The sequence below is a fragment of the Lepidothrix coronata genome, unplaced genomic scaffold (genome assembly GCF_001604755.1).
Source record: "Lepidothrix coronata isolate B3197 unplaced genomic scaffold, Lepidothrix_coronata-1.0 Scaffold347, whole genome shotgun sequence".
Classification (NCBI taxonomy): Eukaryota; Metazoa; Chordata; class Aves; order Passeriformes; family Pipridae; genus Lepidothrix; species Lepidothrix coronata.
This window is the reverse complement of record NW_016690527.1, coordinates 40087-63230: the sequence shown is the minus strand read 5'-3', so window position 1 is coordinate 63230 and position 23144 is coordinate 40087. Positions and strand designations below refer to the sequence as shown.

The 23144-nt window shown below is 45.2% G+C and overlaps 1 protein-coding gene across 2 annotated transcripts in view; it reads right to left on the bottom strand.

The window, feature by feature from the left end:
* The window catches only part of KCNJ6 (potassium voltage-gated channel subfamily J member 6), a 171143-nt gene extending 148986 nt beyond the window's left edge, over positions 1 to 22157 (bottom strand). Inside the window, exon 1 of one of the 2 annotated variants that reach the window (XM_017838570.1) lies at positions 21950 to 22157. The gene's annotated coding sequence lies outside the window, so the exon portion shown is untranslated. The remainder of the gene's footprint in view (positions 1 to 21949) is intronic. The other variant, XM_017838569.1, reaches the window with a different exon arrangement.
* Between the last annotated feature and the right edge of the window lie 987 nt (positions 22158 to 23144).

Genomic DNA, 23144 nt, shown 5'->3' with positions numbered 1-23144 from the left:
TGGAGCAACCTGGGCTAGTGGAAGGTGTCCCTGCCCATGGCAGGGGGGGGCACTGGGTGATCCTTAATGTCCCTTCCAACCCAAACCATTCTCTGATTCTCTGATTCTAGGAATATAAGCACAAATGTTTAGTAATGTTTGCATAACAACCTGTGGGTCCAGCATGGCAGGGATGGCATGGATGGACCATTTCTTGAGCTTTCATGACAAGACCAGGAAATCATCTGGAAAAATACGCTTTTTCCAAGGACAAGCTGCTTGTCTTGGGGTTATGTGGTAATGTCTGCTTTTCCAAGGAGGAAGGTGATATCACTAGACCCCTACTGGTAAAAACAACAGAACAACCTATCTATGAGTCATGTTCATCCCTTGATTTTCAGGCTCTGCCCCTCAAAAAGTAGAATTTAAGGTAAAGATTTAACAGGCCTGGGAACAAAGCACTGGCTGCTGTTAATGCAGGGGGTTTGTCTGCACAGGTTTGTGGGAAACACGGGATTTTGTGTCATCAGATGCCCAAAGGACTTTGATCCTCTTTGCACCATCTTTCTGTAGATCCATACTCAACCCAGAAGGGAGAAGGAGCCCAAATAAATTACTTAAGTTGCCTTTGAATCATCTGCTTTTAATGAGTGTTCTAAAATACATAACTCTCTTCATTAGACAGCAGTCCCTTCTGTGTCCCTGGGTGACACACTGTTATTTTTTTCAACTAGTTAATCACCTATTTTGTTAAGTAAATATATATATTTTGCCTTTGAATCCATTGAAAGTCAAGCTCCAGGCTGGATGGGGCTCTGAGCAACCTGGTCTAGTTGAAGATTCCCTGCTTGTGCCAGGGGGGTTAGAACCAGATGATCTTTAAGGTCCTCCCAGCCCAAATAATCCCATGATTCTTTGTTTTGGTATTGAATTATCCATTGGGATAGTCTCCAGCTTTTGGGGGCCTGAAATAATGTAGTTACTCATTTTAATTTTGGATTGAATTTAGATTCAAGTCACGTGAAATCATGCAGTAATCTAAAAATATATCCGTACATGATTCCCAAAGAGATATAAACAGCATAAACAGATACATGATAAATCTAGTGTAGTTTTTAGTGTAGTTTTTCTATATTAATGAAGAGAATGTTCAGTTTTGCTGCCTATGTTTAGTAGCTATTCTCCATCCTACACATGTCCAGTGAAAGCTGAAAAAAAGTCACAGCATCTCCTCACATCAGGCCCATCTTACCTCGAGTTTGTTCCATAACAATTCTGCCTGAAAACCTTTGGAGTAGTTTAGGCAGATATTTCACACATGATTCATGAGGCTCCACTGAGTGTATTCCCTCAAACTGCTTTTTAAGAGCTGTTTTACCCCACCATTCTCCCTTCAAAACATCCACTCCTTCCACACACGGAAGGTTGTGTCTGCTGGCAAGAGCAAAGACCCAAAAAACCATAAACTGCTTAATTCTGGTGGCAACTTTCTCTGCTCCTTTAGCAACACATCCCTTCCTTTTCAAGGGGATGCACCAAATCAAACTTTCAGTGGAATTTTCCATGGGAACACGTTTCCCATGGATAATATATTCACCAAGGCTGCAGAAAGCTAAAGAAATCCTGGGTGACAATTGTGGAATTCATTTCACCTACTCTTTCTTTCTTAGGTGGTTGATGCCATTTCTTGCTCCCTGCAGGGATCATTTTATCCCATTGCAAAGATCATTTTGTCCCCCTGCAGGCAGGATTTGGGACAGGAAATATTTATTTCCTCTTCATCATCTGGCTGCAGAGGGAGCATTTCAACTTACCCTGAATGCCTGAGTTTTTGACTGCTAAAATGACTGAAATGGCTGATTGTTATTAAAATATTTGAAAATTATGACAATTTATGACCCTTGCACCATGAATTCTTGGTGAAATACTAGCACGGGGAAGTTGTGTTCTCTTTTACAGCGTCAGAGGCAAATAATACAAATATTATCAGTATAATATACCAATATTCTTATAATACAAACCAAGACTCTGCTTAGATCTCCTCTGTTCCCCAAGCTCTGTATACACAAATAAGTAAAAAAATGTGCATTAATATTATGGCTGCTGGAACTCAATTGTCTGTAATTCTGAGTTTTTGGAGGGCCCACGAGCAGACTTTTGGCCTAGGCCTAGTCTTCCACTCTCAAGTATTATTTGGGTATCAATTTATTTCTTAACTTCACAGAAAACCACTTTCAAGAGGTAACAACTGAACAGCCACGGACTTACTTTCTATAAAATTACTGTAAAAATGCTCAAAGAGTATTGAAACACTTTTCCATGGAGTTTTTCCCCTTCTTCCTTGAATCATGACTCTCTTCTCTAGTTACTAAGTATATCTCCCATTTTTCTGCTGGAACACCCACCCAGAGGATTTACATTCCATAGCAGTGCCTAGGATTTTATTGTATGATCCTACAAGTCAGAGTGGGGACTGCAGAAGTGATGAACTGTAATTTGTTTACTTTGGGACTCATTGTGTTTTCCTTTCCTGATGACAATTAGTTAAAACAGGGAAAAAGAAACATCTGATGTCTAACCAGGTGTAGATAATTTCTAGTTCTTTATGTTGTATCAGTGACACACTCATATTGTGATATGTATTGACTGATACCTATTGACTGCTAGGCAGATCATATTTATGCCTTTTTTATTTTTATTTTTATTTTTATTTTATTTTTATTTTTATTTTTATTTCTATTTCTATTTTTATTTTTATTTTATTTTTTTATTTCTATTTTTTTTTCCATGGAAGACATGACATTTAGCTTCTAGCAAAAGAAAATAAGTCACCCTTTTCTCATTCCACCTACCAATGCTGGACTTAATAGCCCTCATTCTTCAAATGATTTATGACTGCCCTTTTCACTTTTAAATCATATGTCTGATGTCAGAAGCATTCAGTGTTTATGTAAAATCGTGTTTTACGTTAGACATCCAGGTAAAATGCCCAACAATGAAGTCTTTTTCCTGCTTTATTGATGAAGCTTGACTACAAAAATTTCCTAAGAAGTTAAACTGCAAAGACAACCCTGAAAACGTCCTTCCTTCTGCAGGGGAAAGTTAAATGAGTGTCAGAGATGTCGTGGATTCTACACATCTATTTTTCATCACCACTTATGGTGCATTAAAGATACATGCCAGGCTCTGTAAGGACTGGGGAATACCGTGTTTGAACAGGGGGAGTGGAGGACAAAACCGCCAGGACACGGATTACAAAGCAGCAAGATTTGAGGCTCAGAGGTTATTCAGAGTGGCATTGTGTGAGTAAAGGAAGCAGCTTTGCTGCCCAGCTGCTCCAAGGATGCCAAGAGTTGTTTTAATCTTGCCAGGGGGGGCAGGATGCCAGTGACAAAAATTAACACAGCCTAACATCTGTTTTTCGTGATCGCCGCCCAAAAATGAGAAAGGAACATTCAGCTGCTCCAATTCACTTGACTCAAAAGGACTGGGAAGATTTTTTTTTTTTTAGTGCTGCACTTATTAGAATCTGCTTTTGTGCTCTGATGCTTTTCCACTCTGTTGCTTTCCCCAGCCTGCTCCAGGCAGCCCACGTGTTTTAGGGGCTTCGAGACAATGACATTTTAGGATTGCCATGAGGGCTCCTCCCCAGTCACAATTATTCCTGGGGTCCTGAGTCTGGGGTGACTCAGTCAGTGTTCTGGAGCCTTTCTTGGTAAAGGCCTCCTCTCACCTCCTCCTCCTCCACCAAATGTCTCAGCGAGGCAGCCAAACATGTTTCGTTCTCTCTCAAGATCCTCTCCCGGGGCTCTGGCAGACACAAGTCTGTGGTAGTTCACAAGCAGCTGACAAAACATCTGTCCTACATTTCTGAAGTGCTGAACACCTTGAAGAGACGTTTGGCTCAAAGCAACACAAGAACAATTTCGAAGCCATTTAAAGCAGAGGCTCCGGGGTGGCAGAAAGTCATGAAGGCGTTTTCAAGCACAGCTGTTTAAACCTTGTTGTCTCTGTCAGGAGTGGGATGCACTGCTCCTCCTGTGCCTGACTCCCTAGAATAAGGAAGATTCAGACATTCCAGGATATGGAACATGCAAGATTTAGCACGATTGGGAAAGGTGAGTTGTTCTTTGGTCCTTTCCATTCCTCTGGGGTTTTGTAGTCAGTCATTCCTGTTTTAGGGGAAGAGTCTGTGTAGCTATTGGAATTGAATCTGGTCTTTTCTTCACTTTTCTAAGATCATTTGGAATGCTAATCTTACCCTCTAAAATTCTTGCACACTTTACAAGTGCAGTTGATTCCACCATTCAGAACATGAACTCATCTAAGACAGAATTGGACAATACAGACCCAACTCAACACATCCTTCCATGCTGTCCATGAGCCCCTGATCACCCTCCCCTGCCACAGTTTTACAACTAGTTTCGTAACCATGACTGGATAAGTCATTCTAGACCAAGCTTCCCTGTTTCTTTACAAAAAAACTGTGGCAGATGGTGTAATGTCTTAATAAAATCAAAATATCTGACCTTCTCAGCTTCTTCCTTAGCCTGTGTTGATCTACTGTGGAATGAAATTAGGCTGGTTTAATGTGGTGTGCTCTTGATAGAGCCATTCTGGCAGCTCTTGCCTTGTGTTTTCTGGTGCCTAAAGCAGTTTTTATTTTTTAAAGAGCTTAAGTTAAGGTGAGTGGTCCATAATTCACCAGGTGCTTTCCCCTTTTCTGCCAAACATCCTCCATGTTAAAGACAGGCACTGCATTCACTCTTTCCAACCTGCTAGAGTTTCCCTCATTCTCCATGAATTCTCAGGTAGATTTGATGCTGTCTCAGACTGTCCTTCAGTGTATTCTTTTGGGTTAATTGATTTGAAAACACTGACCTTTCTGTTATATCCTACCCAGTCATAGGGTAGGATTTCCTTCTTGGTTTGAACAGCACCAGTCCCTTGCTCCCCACAGGCCTTACCAGTGAAGGCTGAAAAAAGATAAAATACTCTTTATTCTACTGAGTATAATCTGTAGCTTTCCTTCCTGTTGGGAAGTGGGACAAGACTCTCCCAGCACCTCCTACTTACAGATTAATTCCCACTGATGCCTTTTGCAGGCTGAACTTCTTTTCATTTCTCAGCTTCCAGCGTTGGCCCCTATTTCCTTCAGAAATTATCTGCAGTGCTGCGACATAATCTGTGCATGCTTTGTTCTTGTGAGGTCAATTCTCCACTTAGTTCAATCTCTTACTACAATTTTATACTTCATCTGGATTCCTCTGCGTAGTGGGGAGGTGTGCGTGCCCTTTCTCTGAGGGACAGCTTCCCTTAACTGCTGTAGTTTCCTACAAAAATCCCTCCAATCCCTACAATCAACAGCTCCTGCGACCTGTGTGACTCCTCTATTACCCCCAGATGATTTAATCTATGGATGCTTCTAGATCAGTGATCTATTTTTAGTCCCCAGTGTGTTCCTTTGCTCTTCTATCATTACCTGGACACTTGTATTTGGACCCTCCCTATAAATAATAAGCCTGGATAAGCACTGAACAAACCAGTGCACAGCAGCTGCACCAGTAACTTGTGATCTTGACGTGAGATGTCTGTGCTGATACAAAGAGACAGGAAATAAAAGGGGAATAATCAGGCTCATTCACGGACTTCATCCCTTTCAGGGCCTTTTCATGAATGGTTTTGATTTTATGTCCTTGCAAAAGTCACTGGTGTTCACACACACCTTGAATTTGGAATTATTTAGGTTAGAAGAGACGCTCAAGACCACCGAGCCCAACCATTAACCCAACAGTATCAAGTCCACCACTAAACCACGTCCCCATCAACACCTTTAAATACCTCCAGGGACGGTGACCCCAACACTTCCCTGGGCAGCCTGTTCCAGTCCTTGTCAACCCTTTCTTATGAAGGAATTTTTCCTCAAAAGTTTTTGTCCACCTTTCCTCCATGGGCAGCTAAAATCTTCCTCCAGGAGGAATTTTATAAGCAAAGGTGTTCTTCCTTTGTCAGGAGGCAGCACTCGTCTCATCACCAGCTCATGAAATACATTCTGTGGTCAAAGAAACCACACTCCACCCCAGTTATACCATGTGAACATGAACCCTGGTTCTTATCCCTTAATAAGTCTGGCCCTTCACTGAAAGAACTGGACAAGATCACGTTCCTGGTGCTTATCTTCCCTGTGTTTGCCTAAGCCCTTTGAATTCCTAAGCTCTCTGAATTCCTAATTAATTTTGATTTTTTTTCTGCCTGCTGTTATGAAGCTTCTCTTCCTGATCTCATCAGATGATTACTCCGGAGCTGGAAGCAGTGTCTCCAAAGATGAAGAATGGCCAACTTCATCCCTCCTCTTCCTTGACCATCATCTAAAGATGATAATAATGATAAAGGGAGCCTACAAGAAAGACGGAGAGTTGCTTTTTACAAGAGTGTGTCATGACAGGACAAGGGGGAATGGCTTCAGGTTGAACAACGTAGGTTCAAATTAGATATTAGGGAAAAAAATTCTTCCCTGAGAGGGTGGTGATGCCCTGGGCACAGGTTGCCCAGAGAAGCTGTGGCTGCCCCATCCCTGGATGAATTTCCTTCAGGAATCTTATGAAATTCCATTAAGTGATGTGTCCAATGCTGTCTTTTCTTCTCTTGACCTTCATGGAAAGGGAAATGCAGCCCTTGAAAATGAAGTCTAAGCCTTGGAACGTGGAACTTGGAAAGAAGCCTTGGAATGACCTCATCTGTCACTGTCCTCAGCAATGAAGGTCAGCAAATATTGGAGACACAAGATACGTCCCGTGGAGCTGCCTGTGTCCGTCACTCTCGGTTATGTGCATTGTGATGCTCTTAAATATAACTTAAATACCCTCCTTGTATGTAAAACTCCCTCCTGAAACTTGTATTTAGTAGCCCTTGAGAACTGCTGGGCTGGTGGCTCCCTGCCCAGTTGGCCTAGGTGATTTCTGCTTTAAGGAAGACACTGAATCCTGTGGGGAATAAAAGGTGGGACGTTTTGTGGTAGAGAATTGATGACTTGGGTTTTGAAAGTTGCACAGTGGTGTTAGTGCGAGGATGTTCCTGTGTCTGAAGAATTCCTGCCTCTTGGTAGGAATAATTCTCCAGGCAGCAGCAGCACCACATCGACCTTCTGGGTCTGAAGTAGCCTCTGCACTGATTTTGTTCCAGGCTTCATGGAACAAAATTCTTTATGGCAGAATGGAGCTTAAGGCCTTATGTGCATGTTGAATAGTGGGGTTTTAACAAGTGTTAAGTGTTGCTACTCATGATATTTGACCTTTATGTTTTCTATTAATCTCTGGTCAGGCACACTGGGAGAAATTCACCCCCTTCCTAAAGGAAAGGCTAAAGCTCCTTCACTGGAATGTGAGCAACCTCAAAAAGATAATGTGTTCTCTTGGACTCTGCTGTTCAAACATCATTCTCTCCTCTCTCCATCCCACCTTTTTCATTGTAATTTTAGTGTCTTTTATCAACTGCAGGCCTAATTCTCCAGTGCATCGTGCCCTGCATGTGCAAATGTTGCACATTTAAATGCTGCACCTTGGGGGAATCTGTTCCAGGTGGAGGATTCACTTTAGCTCAGGCTGATGCCAATGTGCTGCTTTGGAGACCTGCTCTGGTGTTCCTGTGTGCTGTTCACACTCCTGCAAAGAGGTTGTCAGATTCCTCCATCCTGATTTTCACAGGTATAGAAGTGACTCTGTGGAGCTCAAGGCAGGGGAGAATCACACTTATGACACTTGGAGGCTGTTGGCAGTGGGAATTGGTCAGCTGGGAGTTGGCACCTCTCTCCAAACAGACACCTGAACGTGGCTGTGCTTGGCTCTTGAGCTGGGTTTACATCCAGCTTTTGCACATGGGTGGTTATATAATAATGCAGCAGCCTGGAGAGACAAGGATCACTTGATGAGGGAAGTGGCAGTGGAATGAGGGCCTGAATTCCAGGATAAAGGTGAGCAGCTTCAGTTTGTGACAGCTCAGAGAAAGAAGCTCTTTATCAGGGGTTACTTAGATTGGAGGATAATTGTATCAGGCAAAATGTCCATCTCTCTTTGTGTGTGTAATGAACTGCTGCAGCCCGTGGAATTAATTCAGTGACCTGATAAAAACATGCATAATTGCATCCTCAGTACTAGATTCCAGTGCAAATAGTTGACTATTTACAATAGGTGACCATTTTTGTGGCATCCAGAAATCCCTGAGTGGGTGCAGCCGTACCATCATGTGATGATCATGCTGGAAGTTTTGGAATCTCCATTCCTGGCACTCCACTGTAGGCACTGAGGGCCTGGCAGAGCAGTACAGAGCAGGTGTAGCATCTGTGTCAGCCAGGAAGCTGTTTGAGACTGGGAAAACACTAATTCAGCTGTGGGGCAGCTTCCCGTGCCTGTGCCCCATCCGTGCTGAGGAACTAGGGATGCAGGTTCTGCCTGGGACCCGAGTGCTGCATCCAGCAAGTCTCTGAGTTTCTGTCCTCTGGTCTGTGATCTGTTCTGGGCACCAGTGAGAGTGCATGGCATGCAAATCAAGAGTTTGCATCCCTTTTCATCACATCTTCTTTTTATGGCACTGTCACTACCGCGGAGCTGTGAGATGCTGCATCTACTGTAGGGATGCTAAACTCAAAATGTTCTCTCTGTGGGAGTTGGTAGAGGCAGGAGAGCTTCACTTTTAGATGCTTACTTAAAAGTTCAAAAATGCTGGCAATTAAAAGAAAAAAACACATTATTTGACTTTGCACCGAGTGTGTGGCAACAGAACACCCCGAGCCTGATGAGCTTGAGGGAGGATAAACATATTCCAGTCATTGTCCTGATGCCACAGGTTTGTTCCCTAAACTAAACTCTTCTTTCTGGTGTTTTTTTTTTTTTTTATCAGTAAGGACTGTGTTCTTTCATCTTCTTCCCTTGCCTGAAAAGGGGTTCAGGTTAATAAGGGTTGTGGTTGCTTTTTGTTCGGAAAATGGAGTTCACTGTCTGCCTGTGCTCACTGCTCTGAAGTGGTTTTTTCAGCTCTTCTTAGCCCCTCACCCTCGTCTTTTGAGGACAAAATGTGTCATTCCAGTAGGACACAGAATATATCGTTCCATTGTGGAAACAATACCCATTTCAGGGCTTGTGCTAAAGAATGGAATTTACTCCCTTTTAATCTGGGCAAATTAGAATTTTCCTACTCCTCAAAACAGGATAATCCATCCACTTGTCACTATACCTTCATAGCCCTGAGCTTTCTTGTTAAAATACATTGAGGAAAAGGGAAAAACACCTTCAGGAAGGATGTGGAAAGTCCACCCAAGTGTGGAAGGGTGACTATGGCACATTTTCAGAGGCCCAGTGGGGATAAAAGGTTTTGTTCAGCAGACTTGACAAACTGAATGAAGAAAAAGTGCTTTTTTGTTGTTGTTGTTGGTTTTGTTGTTGTTGTTGTTGTTGTTGTTGTTCCTACAAATATGGGGAGCAGGAGAAGGAGCAAAGGGAAAAGAAGGTGAGGGGAAGATCAGCCACTTGAGGAGGAGTAAATAATATTTAGTTTATTTCAGTACCCAAAACAGCTCTGGTGGCCTCCTGTATGGCCTAGAGATGTTTGTGTTCATGAAGTTAAGAAAGAAACTGGAGATAACTGTCCAAAAGCAAAGTGGAGAAAGGGTTTATTTGTTTCAGAATTTCTTGTAATGCTCTTGCTGTGCTTTTATTAGTGGAGCAAAGTGGCAGTAGTTTAAGTCAAGTCACTGCTGTAGCAGTCAATCAGAAATTTGACTGACTTAGGGAAAAAAAAACCCTGATTATGTGAGAGTTAATGAAGTTAATTCACATTTTCAATTATTATCCCACAAGGATATGTCTATGAGGAAGATATCACTGTGCTCAAGTTCCTCCACAAAGATTGATACAGATGACAAAATGTAATTAAGGGTTTCAATTTATTCCCACTGAAAAGAGTCAGGGAACTCCCATTCACTTCAAAAGCAGCCTCCACCTTTTATGTATGAACAATATCAAAAATATGCACTTGAAAATATCAGAAGCAAACCAGGAGGACACAGAAATAACTAATCCAAAATTCCTATACACCTGTATATTATTGCATATGCCCTGTGGACTTTGCAACAGCAAACATTTGCCAAGTGAATGATTAAACTCTTTCATTCACCTTTGTTTTGTTGCAAAAGGAGTAAAAAGTTTCTCAGATTACCCCTATTCCAGCACGAACATGAACACAGAGTGAACATGAACACAGAAAAGAAGAGAATTAAAGTATTTAGTGAGGGCAGGAATTTTATGAAGGAAAATTCCAAACCCATTTCTTCTGCTCTGCACCTGCTTTCTGCATGAAAAAGCTTTACAAATGAAATATAAACCTTCCAGAAATATGACACAAGTTCGAAAAATATTGCCAAGAAATCACCCGGTGATGGACTATTCACACAGAAAATCAAGTTATACCCTGGGAATTCAAGCCAAGTGAGCAGCAAGAGACAAGGATACTCGAAGTGGAAGGAATTAGGAAATCTAAAAATTAGAATGATGAACATGAGAGTGTTTAAAATCAAAATACATGAGAAGTCGCCCTGTGACTGTAAACATGAAAATGATATATTGTCCTTTCAAGAAAGATAAGAAGGTGGATTTAGGGAACAACAGGCTGATTATCCTTTCTTCAGTTGGGAGGACTATGGAAAATATTCTCAAATAAAAAGCTACTTCCAGACACATGAAATAAAAGAACATGACCAAGACCATGGATTTTTTTGGAAGAGAAACTTTTCAAACTTTTTTTTTTAAACCTTTTTTTTTTTTAAACTTTTAGTTCTAACAGTTCTAATTTTGACCTCTCTCTGCATCAAACTACACTGTTCTCCTCCTTTTTGCCTCCCACATCGGTGTGTGAGACTAAGCAGAAATGCTAAATCTACACTATTGATTATGGCTTTAATAATTAAAGTTATAACTGTAGAGTAGGGTTTGAGGTTTAGCTCTGTTTGATTTTTTAGGGATGTGTGTGGTTCTTTTGTTTTGTTTGTGGTGTGGGTTTTTTCCATGATGGTGCATCTTTACCAATGATGCTCAACTTACTTTGAAGGCCAGCTCACAAAATCCAGTTTTTGGAATATGACTGTGGAATATGTGCTTTGGGTCCAGCCTCACTCAACTTCAGATTTCAGTGAAATGAAAAGCTTGCCTGGAGCCAGAAATTGCTGCAGAAATTCAGAGTTCTCCCTCTGTGTAATTTGCAAACAGTGAAGCCTGATTTTTGTCCCCCTTCTGCTCGGAAGGAGGTGCCTGAGGCCTTGTTTTCAGGAACAAAATGAAGATTTCTTGTCATTTCGGTTGCCACTGTTCCCTCACACCTTTTCCAACTGCACAGCCCAGCTCCTCAGATGGTCTTTGCCTTGAAAATTATGGGATAGCTCTGCCTACACATCTGATAGAACATCACTTGGCCTTTTAATGGGCCTACAATTCGAGAATAGAAGTTTTGATCTAATGTTTGCTTCCTACTGAAAATGTCCTCTTTACATGGGATTTAGTCCAGAATTCTTGTGAGCCATGATATCTTTTTCAGGTATAATATAGATTTCCCCCTCTTCTTAGTTTCTCCTTCATCACAGTGATCTGTACAAACAGCTAATTTAAATATTTTTTGCTTTGCTTTTAAACTGAAGGGCTGGTTGGACTTACTGCCATGAATTGAAATGGGGCTGTTATTGCACTTCTTGCTTGTGAAAAACTTCATTGAGGGAAAGTAGGAATAGCATAAATTTGACTTTATTCTGAATTTTTAAAAATAATATGTATAATACAACAGGTGGGCTCTTTGTTTAACCATTTCAGGTGTGCTCACCTCGACTACTGGTGACCCACATTCCCTGCTGGTTGCGACAGCCATTAATTTTAAAATAATCTGCTTTGAAATATATTTTCATATTTACTCCCAGATCCACGCTTTGGACCAAAAGCAGGCTGATCTTAATTAAAGGTCAAGCAGAAATTCTCAGGCTCCAGCTCCTGGCAGATATTTGGGTTGAGACAAAGCCACCCCTGTTAAAAATGTGCTGCTTGATCCTGGGGAGCTGCACAGCTCCCGTGGGAGCACCACGTGTGTTACTGCAAAACGTGAGGAACTGCACCTCAAAAGTCACCATAATGAAAAAGGGGTTGGGAATATTTGCAGATGTTTCTAGAATGGGTGAGTGGATCCCCTTCCCTCTCTCTGCTGGCAGTGCAAACAGGAGCAAATTCGAGGCTGGATTATCCAAATATTTCTGGTGACAGTTTGAAGGAATGGAGTCACCCCGAGCCGTGCTAAGGAAACTGCACGTCAGGCTTCTCTCTCTCCTGTAGCCTGGCCTATTTAAAATAAATTTACATTTAAGGTCTGATATGAAAGCCCTTGAAGTTAACAGAAAGACTTTAATGCTCTTTGGGCTAAAACGCACACGGAGATCTCGTGTTTTCCCTGATTCTATTTCTGTAACAGCTTGGTGGGTTTTACTATTCCTACACATTTCCAGCCAGGCTTCCTCCAGTTTCTATTGTTATTATTATTTCGCCTCATGATAATATCATAAATCTTTCCTCTACAGCAACTCTACGAGCCAACCTGATTTTCCTGCCCTCCAGCAGCTTAATTCTCTTCTAAGGTATGAGTTGGGTGTGACTCCCCAAACCCACCAGTCTGGCTTCTGAAAGCAGCTGTAATTAAAAACAAACCAACAAACAAACCACGAGTCTTGCTCTTTGCAAACATTCCAAGCAGAACTTCTTCCTGATTCTGTCTGCCTGTCTTTTTCTTTTTTTTTTTTAAATTGTTTTATTCACTATTTCATTCAAGCTCTGGTTTTATATCTGCTATTGTTGTGTGTTACTTCATGAAAAAGCAAAGCTGTTTCCTGCAGCAAGTGCTGCTGAAATGCAGTGTTGCAATAGCAACATTTGCTGTTTATACACATTGGGTTCTATTTCTTTTCTGCGGAGCAGTTTAGATCTATAAAAAGCAATTATTTTTAAAAATATATATATTTTTATATACATAGAAAGCAAAGGTCTTGGTAGTGTAAATTCAGTGTATTATCTGCTGTACCTTAGACTCCAGATTTGCTGGTTGTAAGGGGTAAAGGGATGGGAAATAGCGATCAGCAACATCCACACGTTGAAAATCAGCCCACATTCCAGTGAGCCATCCCAGAACTGTGGAATGGACTCTTCCAAATATGGGAGTGTTTATGATCCAGTTCTAGGGCTTTTTTCCCTTCCCTTGCCTTTCTTTTTGTATGTCTTTATCCCTTCTCCCTTGAGCCCTTCTCCTTCCCACTCCTTCCGTATTTTGACCTTCTTAAATTGTTGCACAGCTTCCCTTTCACTGACCAGAAATAAAGAACTCAGTCAGACCCAGAATCTGGAGCTGCAGCAAAAGTTTGGGGTCACCTCTTAAAAATTTCAAGTCCCATTGTAGAGAAAGATTTGATGAAAGTCTGGAGAAGAGATACATGAGATCTGTGTTCTCACACACACTCACAAGTGCAAAGTCAACACTTACCAACAACTACCACAAAAAATTGTTAATATCCAACATATAATTCCAGTCTCTATCACTAGAACATTACAGATACTGGAATATTTTTTTAACAACTACAAGTTACAAGTTTGCTTGTTTCTCTTTCTGGTTCTAATGGTAATTTTGGTATAATTTGGGGATTCTGGAAAGTAAATTGACATTGCTTTGTTTGGAGCTACGAAACACTTTATGCTTTAATGTAATTATGCCTCGTAGATGGAACACAGCAGCTTCCTAAAGATTGTTCACATCCCTGCGGGATACTTGGCTGAGAAAAACATGGATCTAGTTTATTTAACGTGATTGACTACCTGAAGTATTACAATTCTTATACAGCAAGTCACAATTGGGAGATTACTGGAGAGACACTGGATTTTATGGGACACCCTCAGTTTGATGTGCACAACCCCACTGGGTGATCCAGCTGCCTCCCTCCCCCTCCTCCCCTGCACAAATGGTGGTGGGTGAAGATTTGATTGTCCCCTGTTCCCATTCAGTAAAGAAATGAGGTATTTTATCTATTTTTTATCCAACTGGATTGTTTTCCTGCACTTGCAGCAGAGCCAGCAAGAAATTAAGGAGAGCACAGCACTGGGGCAGTACCAAAGCTGGAATATCTTCCTTTACCTCCCTTCCAGCTCAACCTCCTGCATTGACACAGAGGCCCTGATTCAGTTCATGGCAATCCTGGAACCATTAAACAGCCACTGGTTTTAATTACTTTAAAAGGATTCCTTCCTTTTCCTGGCACATTTGCGTTCTCCCTGCTCCTGCTCTTGGTTCCAGCACTGATGTCTCAGGCCACCCCTGAGACCAGAAAGCACTGAGGCACTTCATGCTGCAGCTGGAGAGTGTCAGGAACAATGTGAGATAAAAATAAACCTGACTTCTGCCTAAACTTGGTGGGTTTATCAGCCAGCCAGGAAGGCAGTGATGCAGGACCGTGCAAAGAAGTTTAGTGGGTACAGTTCTGTGTAGGAGCTCTGAAGAGAGGTTGGACTTCGGGAAGAATTTCTTCTGAGAGGGTTTTCAAGCACTGGAACGGATTGTCCAGGGAGGTGGTGGAGTCTCCACCCCTGGAGGTGTCCAAGGAACCACTGGAAGTGGCACTCAGTGCTCTGGTCTAGCTGAGAAGATGGTGATCGGTCACAGGTTGATCTTAGAGGTTTTTTCCAACCTTAATGACCGTATGATTCTATTCTATGGCACTTTAAGAAGGCCAGGAAATTGCCTTTTGAAGATTTGTCTGTGAAAGCCTGGACCCATGGAAATCAATGGGGGATCACCTCTCCACGTCCAGACAGCTATTGAGCTGGAAGAAGGTTCTTAATTGCAATCATTTAACATAAATGTTTCTTTTCAGGAATGGGAAATTGATCTGAGGAGCTGATAGAAACTGCAGACTCTCTGTGTCAGCAGGAGACGGGGGGAGAAAAAAAAGCAGGAAGAGGTAGGAAAAACCCTTTGCTCGTTCTTCAAATTAATATTTTGAGAAATAATTTGGCAATTGCTCATCATTCTAATGAACCCCTGCTCTTGATTATGATAAATACTAAATTACATGATAATTTCTCCTTTGCTTTCATTGACAAGAGTTGTCTGTATTGACAAGGCACAAAGAGATTATTTTCTTAAAAGCAAAAAGCAGAGGATTTCCTGCAATGCTGCAAAGTGTTCTGAGCTGGTGAGGGAAATGCAGGGATGTTGGTGATAAAGCACTGCAGAACACAGTTGATTAGAGCATTGAATTAACTGTGCTCTCATGTGGTCTCTCTCTCATCATGTCATTCGTTCTTTCAGCCTCCTGCTTCACCCTTTCAATCTGCACATTATTGTTTTCTTGTCCAGAAGGGTGGTTTTTTTCTTTTTTTTGAGAATTCAGCACAAATGCCAGCACTTGGCTTTCATCACAAAACAAGCCCCAGTGTTCTGCTCCAGCGAGTCCCAAAAAAACCTCTGTGTGTGGTGGCTTCCTCAGGTCAGACTCCAACAGTCTGTATGGATTAAATGAGTGTGGAATAACAGAGAACAGCTGTACAGACCCGTGATCTTCAGGGTTTATTTACCTATGGAATGCCATCGCTGCTGTGACAGTGGCAAATCAGACCTGGGGCTCGTCTAAGCTGAACTTACAGACCCAACACACTCAGGTCAAAGGGTATGAAGGGAAATTAAATTGAGATTAGGTTTCTGGAGGCCTGTGATGGATTGTGGAACCCCATCCACGTGTGTGTTAAATCTCCTCTCCCCACCCAGACCGTCTGTAGCCAGGGGGCACATGAGGGTCAGGTGGCACTGCCCCAAAGCCAAAGGGCAGAGTTCACACTTACATCTGTGCCAGCATCCCAAAGTCATGGAATCACAGAATCATGGAATGGTTTGGGTTGGAAAGGACCTTCAAATCATCTTGTTCCAGCCCTGCCATGGGCAGGGACACCTTCCACTGTCCCAGGTTGCTCCAAGCCCCGTCCAACTTGGCCTTGGAGAATTCCAGGGATGGGGCAGCCACAGCTTCTCTGGGCAGCCTGTTCTTCAGTGTTAGGATGAGTCAGGTACTTCCTGTGGTCGGGAGGCTTTTCTGAAGGCTCAGATGACCACAGAGAGGTCAAAGTCTGAAGCTGAGCTTCACCCTGCACATTCCAGAAAGGGTAGGTAGGTCCCTGGCAGTGAGGATTAATAGCAGGCTCTCTGGCTTAGGTATTTGAGCCTTCACTGTCTGCACTGACACATACACTGTTATTAATGCAGATGCTCTAAAAAAAAAAAAACAAACCTTAAATCTCTGTGGAATCATAATTTACTCCTGTGAATTGCAAGCTATGTGTGAAAATGTTAAGAGTTTCCTGACTGCAAGGTTTGTTCTGCCCTTGGATATACTACATTATTTTCCTACCCAAGTGAGACAAGAAAGCAAATACTTCTTGGAAATAAATAATATCAAACTGAAGAATGGTGCATATTGTGAATATATACTTCCAGCAACCATTACTGTCTAACCTGAGGTTGTAAGTGGCAAACAGAAGCAGCATGGGCTTTTGCCTTGTGGCTGTTTTTTAATTCAAAGCTCTATTCACTGATACTCCAGGGGAAACTTCTCTTAGCAGCTCTTGGCATTCATTGTCAGAGCTTCTTGTGCAACCTCTGCCATAAAGTGGGACTTCTGCAGTCAGGGTTGTGCAGAGCCCTTGCACCCCTGGGGATTTTCCCTCCTATCCCTGGGAGAGTTCAGGGCCAGGTTGGATGAGGCTCTAGTGGAAGGTGTCCCTGCCTGCCCATGGCAGGGGGTTGGAACTGGATGTTCTTTAGGGTCCCTTCCAGCCCAAACCATTCAGTGATTCTATAATTCTGTGATTTTCCTGGGCATTGTGTGATTCTGAGGGTCCATTCACATGAACTGCTGGTAGAAATTACCTGTTCTTTAAGAACTCTAAAATTTACTCCCTTTTTCTTTTCTGCCCTGTGTCTGAGGGCAGGATGTTCTACTGGCCATATGTAAAAGCTCCTGAATGGACTGCAAAAATCCATTTTTATGAGCTTTTCAAATATAAGAAAGATGTGTTTCCCCAGCTGTCCAATTCCCTTGGCCCTGTCTGATATTCTACAAGGCAGATCATGGGTGATGAGTTAAATGAAGAAGAGGTGATGATTTTAATGAGGAGTTAAAGGTGCTCTGAACTTCCTTGTGGACAGGATTCATACCTGCCATCCTAATGGATGTGACAGAAAAATTCCAGCCTCTAAATATGGCTTTGGATCACAGGGGTTTTCCTCCTCCAGAACCTGCATGGACAGGACTGTTCTCATTCACCTCCTGCATTTTATGTGGGGTTGAGGTGGCCTGGGGTGAGGTTTCCTTTTGGCAGAGACCCCACAACCCAGCCAGGAGGCTCAGTCAGAAGTTTCCAGGCTTCCAGGACATCCAGTGTCCTTGGGCATAAATAAAAATTGCAGTGGGTGTGTGCTAAAAGTGGAGTTAGTAACCCCATTTCATTCAATACTTTTATTCCAACTATTAATAAAACATCAAATTGTATTTCCAACATCAGCAGCATCCTAGCAAAGCATCCCATCCACAGTTTTTGGTAAAAAAAAAAATCCAAATCCAAACAACTAAAACCCAAAAAACTATCTTCCAGAAAGTCACTATTAAGTGGGAATGAGATTAAAACTTTTCCCTTGGGCTCACTGGTAAATTTGGTATTTGTTAAGAAACATTTCACTCTTTCTGGATGATCAATATGTAAATATTGACACTTAATATATTAGGAATACTTTCCTACTATCAGGCTGCCTCTACCAGTAAAAATCCACATAACTGTAGCAAACATATCAACCTGAACCCTATAGCTTTTTAAAAACTGCCAGTGTTTAATTGTCCTAATTAAAAATAACATTCTGTAGCAAGCAGATGATGAAAACTCTGAATAGAGCTACAAAGCTTTTAACAACAATGAAAATAAAAGAACTTATAAAACAGAAATGTGATCTTTACCATGCACCAAGTGCTGTGACTTAAGACATAATTTAATTTATTTGGGAGAGAGTCCTAATGTGAATTATTTTACTTTTAGCTTTTATAGAAGCATATAAACAAGCCCTGAGTAAAATTGTTTGTATTTGGAAAAATACCATGAGAAGATCATGAGAAACTGAGTAACTTTACAACAACAGTGACCAGAGTTACTGATATTCTGTAGGTGAAAAAAAGAACAACATAAAGCTTATATCTGTGAAATATTTGAATATATCCCTTGTGATGGATATTTTATGAAAATATACATTAAATTCTATTTCTCTTGCACAGTTTGAAGAAGATATCTTGTATTCCTTCCAGGCTTCAATAAAATGGATATAAAACAAGGCTACAAACACATGTTTATGAAAACCAAGTGAGCATTTTCTGCAGTGAAATTATGTGTTTTGGGAAGCTCAATCTGGTGTAAATGCAGTGGCAGAAATTCCATGAAGAATTCTGTCTTTTACTCAACTGATCGAGGTGGTGGTTGTGGGATTTTCTCTCGGTGTCACCACAATTAGTTTTTTTCCTTATTTGCTTATAAGGCAAAGTCGTTTTGTAATTATCTGACAGCATTATTCCGACACTGCAGGAGCACTGCCTTATGTAACTAAATCAATAGCTTCAAGTATAAATGGTCTGGTAACTGCCCTGAAGAGTTGTGTTCTATTACTTCTCCTCATTTTCCCACAGGAAAGTAATGAGTTCCCGAGCTCCTACTTACAGTCCAGCCCTTTATTTCCACACTCCCTGGGAGAGAGGTCTGAAAATGTGAGGCCCATCAATAAGAAGTTCAGGTCTCTGTTTCCATAAAGGTTTAACTCATTAGCTCACCAGGCTGGTCAAGAAGGGCAGCTGGGGCAAAATGTGGATCTACCTGTAAAAGGACTTCAGCTTGTGATTCTTGGCAGTGAACTTGCCTGGAGTTCCTGCACAGAATCACAGAATGGTTTGGGTTGGAAGGGAACTTAAAAATCATCCAGTTCCAACCCCCTGCCATGGGCAGGGACACCTTCCACTAGCCCAGGCTGCTCCAAGCCCCGTCCAACCTGGCTTTGGACACTTCCAGGGATGGGAATAGGTACAAAGCCCAACAAAATCCTGTACTTGAATAGGACTCACCCATGTGCTTGTCTCTGCCAGGCTGGGATTTACTTGAAACAGATAATTTATAAGCGAGAAGGAGCCCAGTGGCTGCTGTGATTTGACAGATTGCTTATAGTTAAAGCATAACCCGTACTGGGATTTGGATTCCAAACCAATAATTCTCCATGAATCTATAGTTTACTGCCTATCAGGGCTGAGGCAAGATTAAATAAATTTTGTTTGCTTAATGAAAAAAGAACATCCTGACACGGTGAACAGCACAAAAGTGACTAATCCATCTCTATCTTCCCCAGTGAATATTATTAATTATGCTGTTTGCTTTTCTAGACTATTTTTTTCCCATAGTCTGAAGCAATAATTGTATATGTAACTATCAGCATGAGATATGTATAGGCAGCACGAGCCAATGGTTTACAACCTATCAGTGCAAGAAATACATCACAGAATCACAGAATATATATCTTGACTTTTGATGAATTATCACTAACCTGAATGCTTTCCCTCTCCCCCCTTCCCACTTTGTGTATTTATTTAAACTGGCCACCAAATGTCTGAGAACAGGAATCAGTCAGGAGGTGGTTTTCCAGTTAATTGATCATGACTGACCAGCACAAACTCCACATGTTTGTGCCCCTCAGCAGTGGGGTGGCTCCCTAAGCTAGAAGTGCAATTTCTCAGCGAGTTTTCTTGAGGAAAACGAGCTGAAACCACAGGTTATTTTCCACAATTTCTGCAGGGCTCACTTCACGGGTGCTGTGTGTGTGAACAGCCCTGCTGGGGACACAGTTTGCCACCACAAGTTACAGAGAACCACTGCCAAAAGAGCCATGAGAAACAACCCTGAGCGACTTCGTGGAAAAGATGCCGGTTTTTTAACGCGTTTTCCCTCACGAATTTGCCCTCAGCAAAGTTTAGTGGCCCCGGGAGAGGCTTCCTCTGGCTCCTGACACCCGGCCCTGTGCTGGGGGGTGGGAGGTGACTGTCGCAGAGAAAGGCAGGGGGACACCGGTGGGGGGTTTCCCTGATCCTCCCAGCGCGTTTCAAAGCCCCCCGAGCCGCGTTCCCCCCGCACATCCCCCGCACATCCCCGCGCATCCCCGCGCATCCCCCGCGCATCCCTCGGGTGCCGCCGCCGCTCCCGCCGCTCTCCGCGGTGCTGAAGCGTGGCCGGAGCGAAGGCAAAGAGCCCCGGGGCTGTGGGAGAAGGAGGATGGGGACGGGGGGCACGGCTGGCGCAGCGATGAGCATCCTAAGCAGCCGTGAGGAGCTCGCCCCGAGAAGATGCTCCGGGCACGGCGGCTCGGGGGTACCCGGCTCCCCTCTGAGCACTGCGGGGCGGCCCCTTCCCCACCGCGCTCCCCCGGCCCTTCGCCAGCCGCTTTTACCACCAGAGGAAAGTTTTGTCAGTGGTATCTTTCCTCCTCCACCTTTGGGAGCGGACCTGGCCCGGAAGGGACGGCGATGACCGGTGGTGGTGGGGCGGTGGGGAGTGGAAGTGCGGGGGGAGTTATCTCCTACTTATTTATTTATTTAGTTCTTTCCTCCCTCAGGTCGCCATGGTGATACCGAGCTCGCTCTCCCTCCGAATAAGAGGAGACGGGCACCCCTCGGCGAACACCCCCGTCCCCCCCGCTACCTTTGTCCCTCTCTCCCAGGGGAGGGTGAACCTTCCCTGACCGCCCAGCGGGGCCACGCCGTCCCCTCAGCCTGGCTCCTGGTCCCCCCAACCTGGCTCCTGATCCCCCCAACCTGGCTCCTGGTCCCCCCAGCCTGGCTCCTGCTCCCCTCAGCCTGGCTCCTGGTCCCCCCAACCTGGCTCCTGATCCCCCCAACCTGGCTCCTGGTCCCCCCAGCCTGGCTCCTGCTCCCCTCAACCCGGCTTCTGCTCCTCTGGACCCGGATCCTGGTCCCCTCATCCTACCTCCTGGTCCCCTCATCCTGCTTCCTGGTCCCTTCAACCCGGCTCCTGGTCCCCTCAACTTGCTCCTGTTCTTCTCACCCTGGCTCCTGCTCCTCTCAAACTGGCTCCTGCTCCTCTCAGCCTGGCTCCTCGTTCCCTCATCCTGGCTCATGCCCCTCTCATCCTGGCCCCGGCTGTCCCCAGCGCTATCCCGACTCCCCCCATCCCATCCTCTCCCTGCTTGCCCCCAGAGCTGCCCTCTTAGCCCAGCGCGATCTCCCCTCCCCGCAGCGCAGCCTCCCCCCCGCTGCCCTCCCGGAGGAGAAGTGAGACAGGAGCATCCAAAAAACAGCATCACCCTCTCCCCTCCTCGTCCCCTTCTCCCCGCTTTGAAGTTTTTCCCAGCCCCGGCACCGCCGCTGGAGCACCGCTGGGGAGGGGGTCGGTGGTCGCCCCCATTTCCCGCTGCCGAACCTCGGGGCCCGAGGGGACCCGGAGCATCCCCGGCCCCGTCGCGGCCGCCGCGCTTTGCCCGAGGGCGTGGGGATGGGGCTCCCACGCGGGAGCTCCCGCGACGGCAGCTAGAAAGGGGGACCTCGGGGCCATCCCGGAGCCCACCGTGTCCCCCCTACCCTCAGCCACTTCGCCCCCTGCCCAGCTAAAGCGGCCGAGGCTGCTCGCCCCCGGGTTACATAAGGAACGCACCCCGAATCCCCCGGCACCGGGGGGGAAGGTGCTTGAGAAAAGGCGTTTTTGGGGCGAGGGGAGAGATGGAGAAACGCGGCGGCAACGCGCCCGTAAGGGCACAGGCACCAAAAAAAAACCACCCGCAAGCCCCCGACCCCGCACCTCCGGGGCACCCCTGCCCTCCTTACCTGGCGGCTGCTCTCACTCCATGCCGGCTCCCCGCGGGACGGGACGGGGCAGGGGCGGCTCTGCCCGGCGGCTCCGGGTAGGGGGGCTCCGTGTGCGCGCCTTGTGAGCGCCGCTCGCAGTCAGTCACACGGCCCCGAGGGTGAGGATGAGGACGAGCACGGGGATGCTGCCGGGCGTCTCTCCATTCCCCACGCCCGCTCGCCCGCCCACCCACCCGCGGGGGGCAGCGGCACCCGCCGGCTGCGGGGGCTCCGTGCGGGCTCTGTGTGCGCGGTGTGTGCGCGGTGTGTGCGCGGTGTGTGCGCGGTGTGTGCGCGGTGTGTGCGCGGTGCGGGTGCGGGTGGGAGGGGGGCGGGCGCGGGAGGCGCGGCCCCGCGGAGCAGCCGCGGGCGGGCGCGGGGGCTGCGCTCGCCCGGCGGGCGCGGGGCGGGCGCGGAGCGGGACCAGCGCCCTCTGCGGGCGGCGCGGGGAGCGGCGGGGGCGGCGCGGACCTTCCGCGGGGGCGGCCCCGATGATGCCGCCGGAGCCGCCCCCCCCCGGGCCCGGTGGGGTCCCGTGGGGATGGGGGATGTGGAGGGCGTGGGAGGGGTGAGACCGCGCCGCTCTCCTTTCCCACTCAGCCCCCCGGCCCGTACCGTGGGATGCGTGTCCCGCTATTCCAGCGGCGCCTCCTCTCCCGCCTCCCCCCGCGGAGGGATCAGAGAATCGTGGAATGGTTTGGGTTGGAAGGGACCTTAAATGTCATCCCTTCCACTAGATCAGGCTGCTCAGAGCTACATCCAGCCTGTCCTGGAACATTTCCAGGGATGGGGCAGCCACAGCTTCTCAGGGCAACCTATGCCAGAGTCCCACCACCCCCACAGGGAAGAATTCCTTCCCAGTATCCCATCTAACCCTGCCCTCCTTCAGCTTAAGGGCATTCCCCCTTGTTCTGTCACTCCAGGCCCCTGTGAAAAGTTCCCTCTCTAGTCTTCTTGTAAATTTGTCTGGCTCTAACTTCCCTCTTTGACTCTCATTACACACCTTCCTCCACTGCATAAATATATCTACAGTACTAATGAAACTGTGATTAATTACAGATCTGGGATTAAATTGTCAAATAATTACATATAGACACAAATTGCAGAGACTTACAGGACATACTGGCTTAATTTTGGTATAAAGCACAGGCCTAGAAGGAAATCACGTTATCAC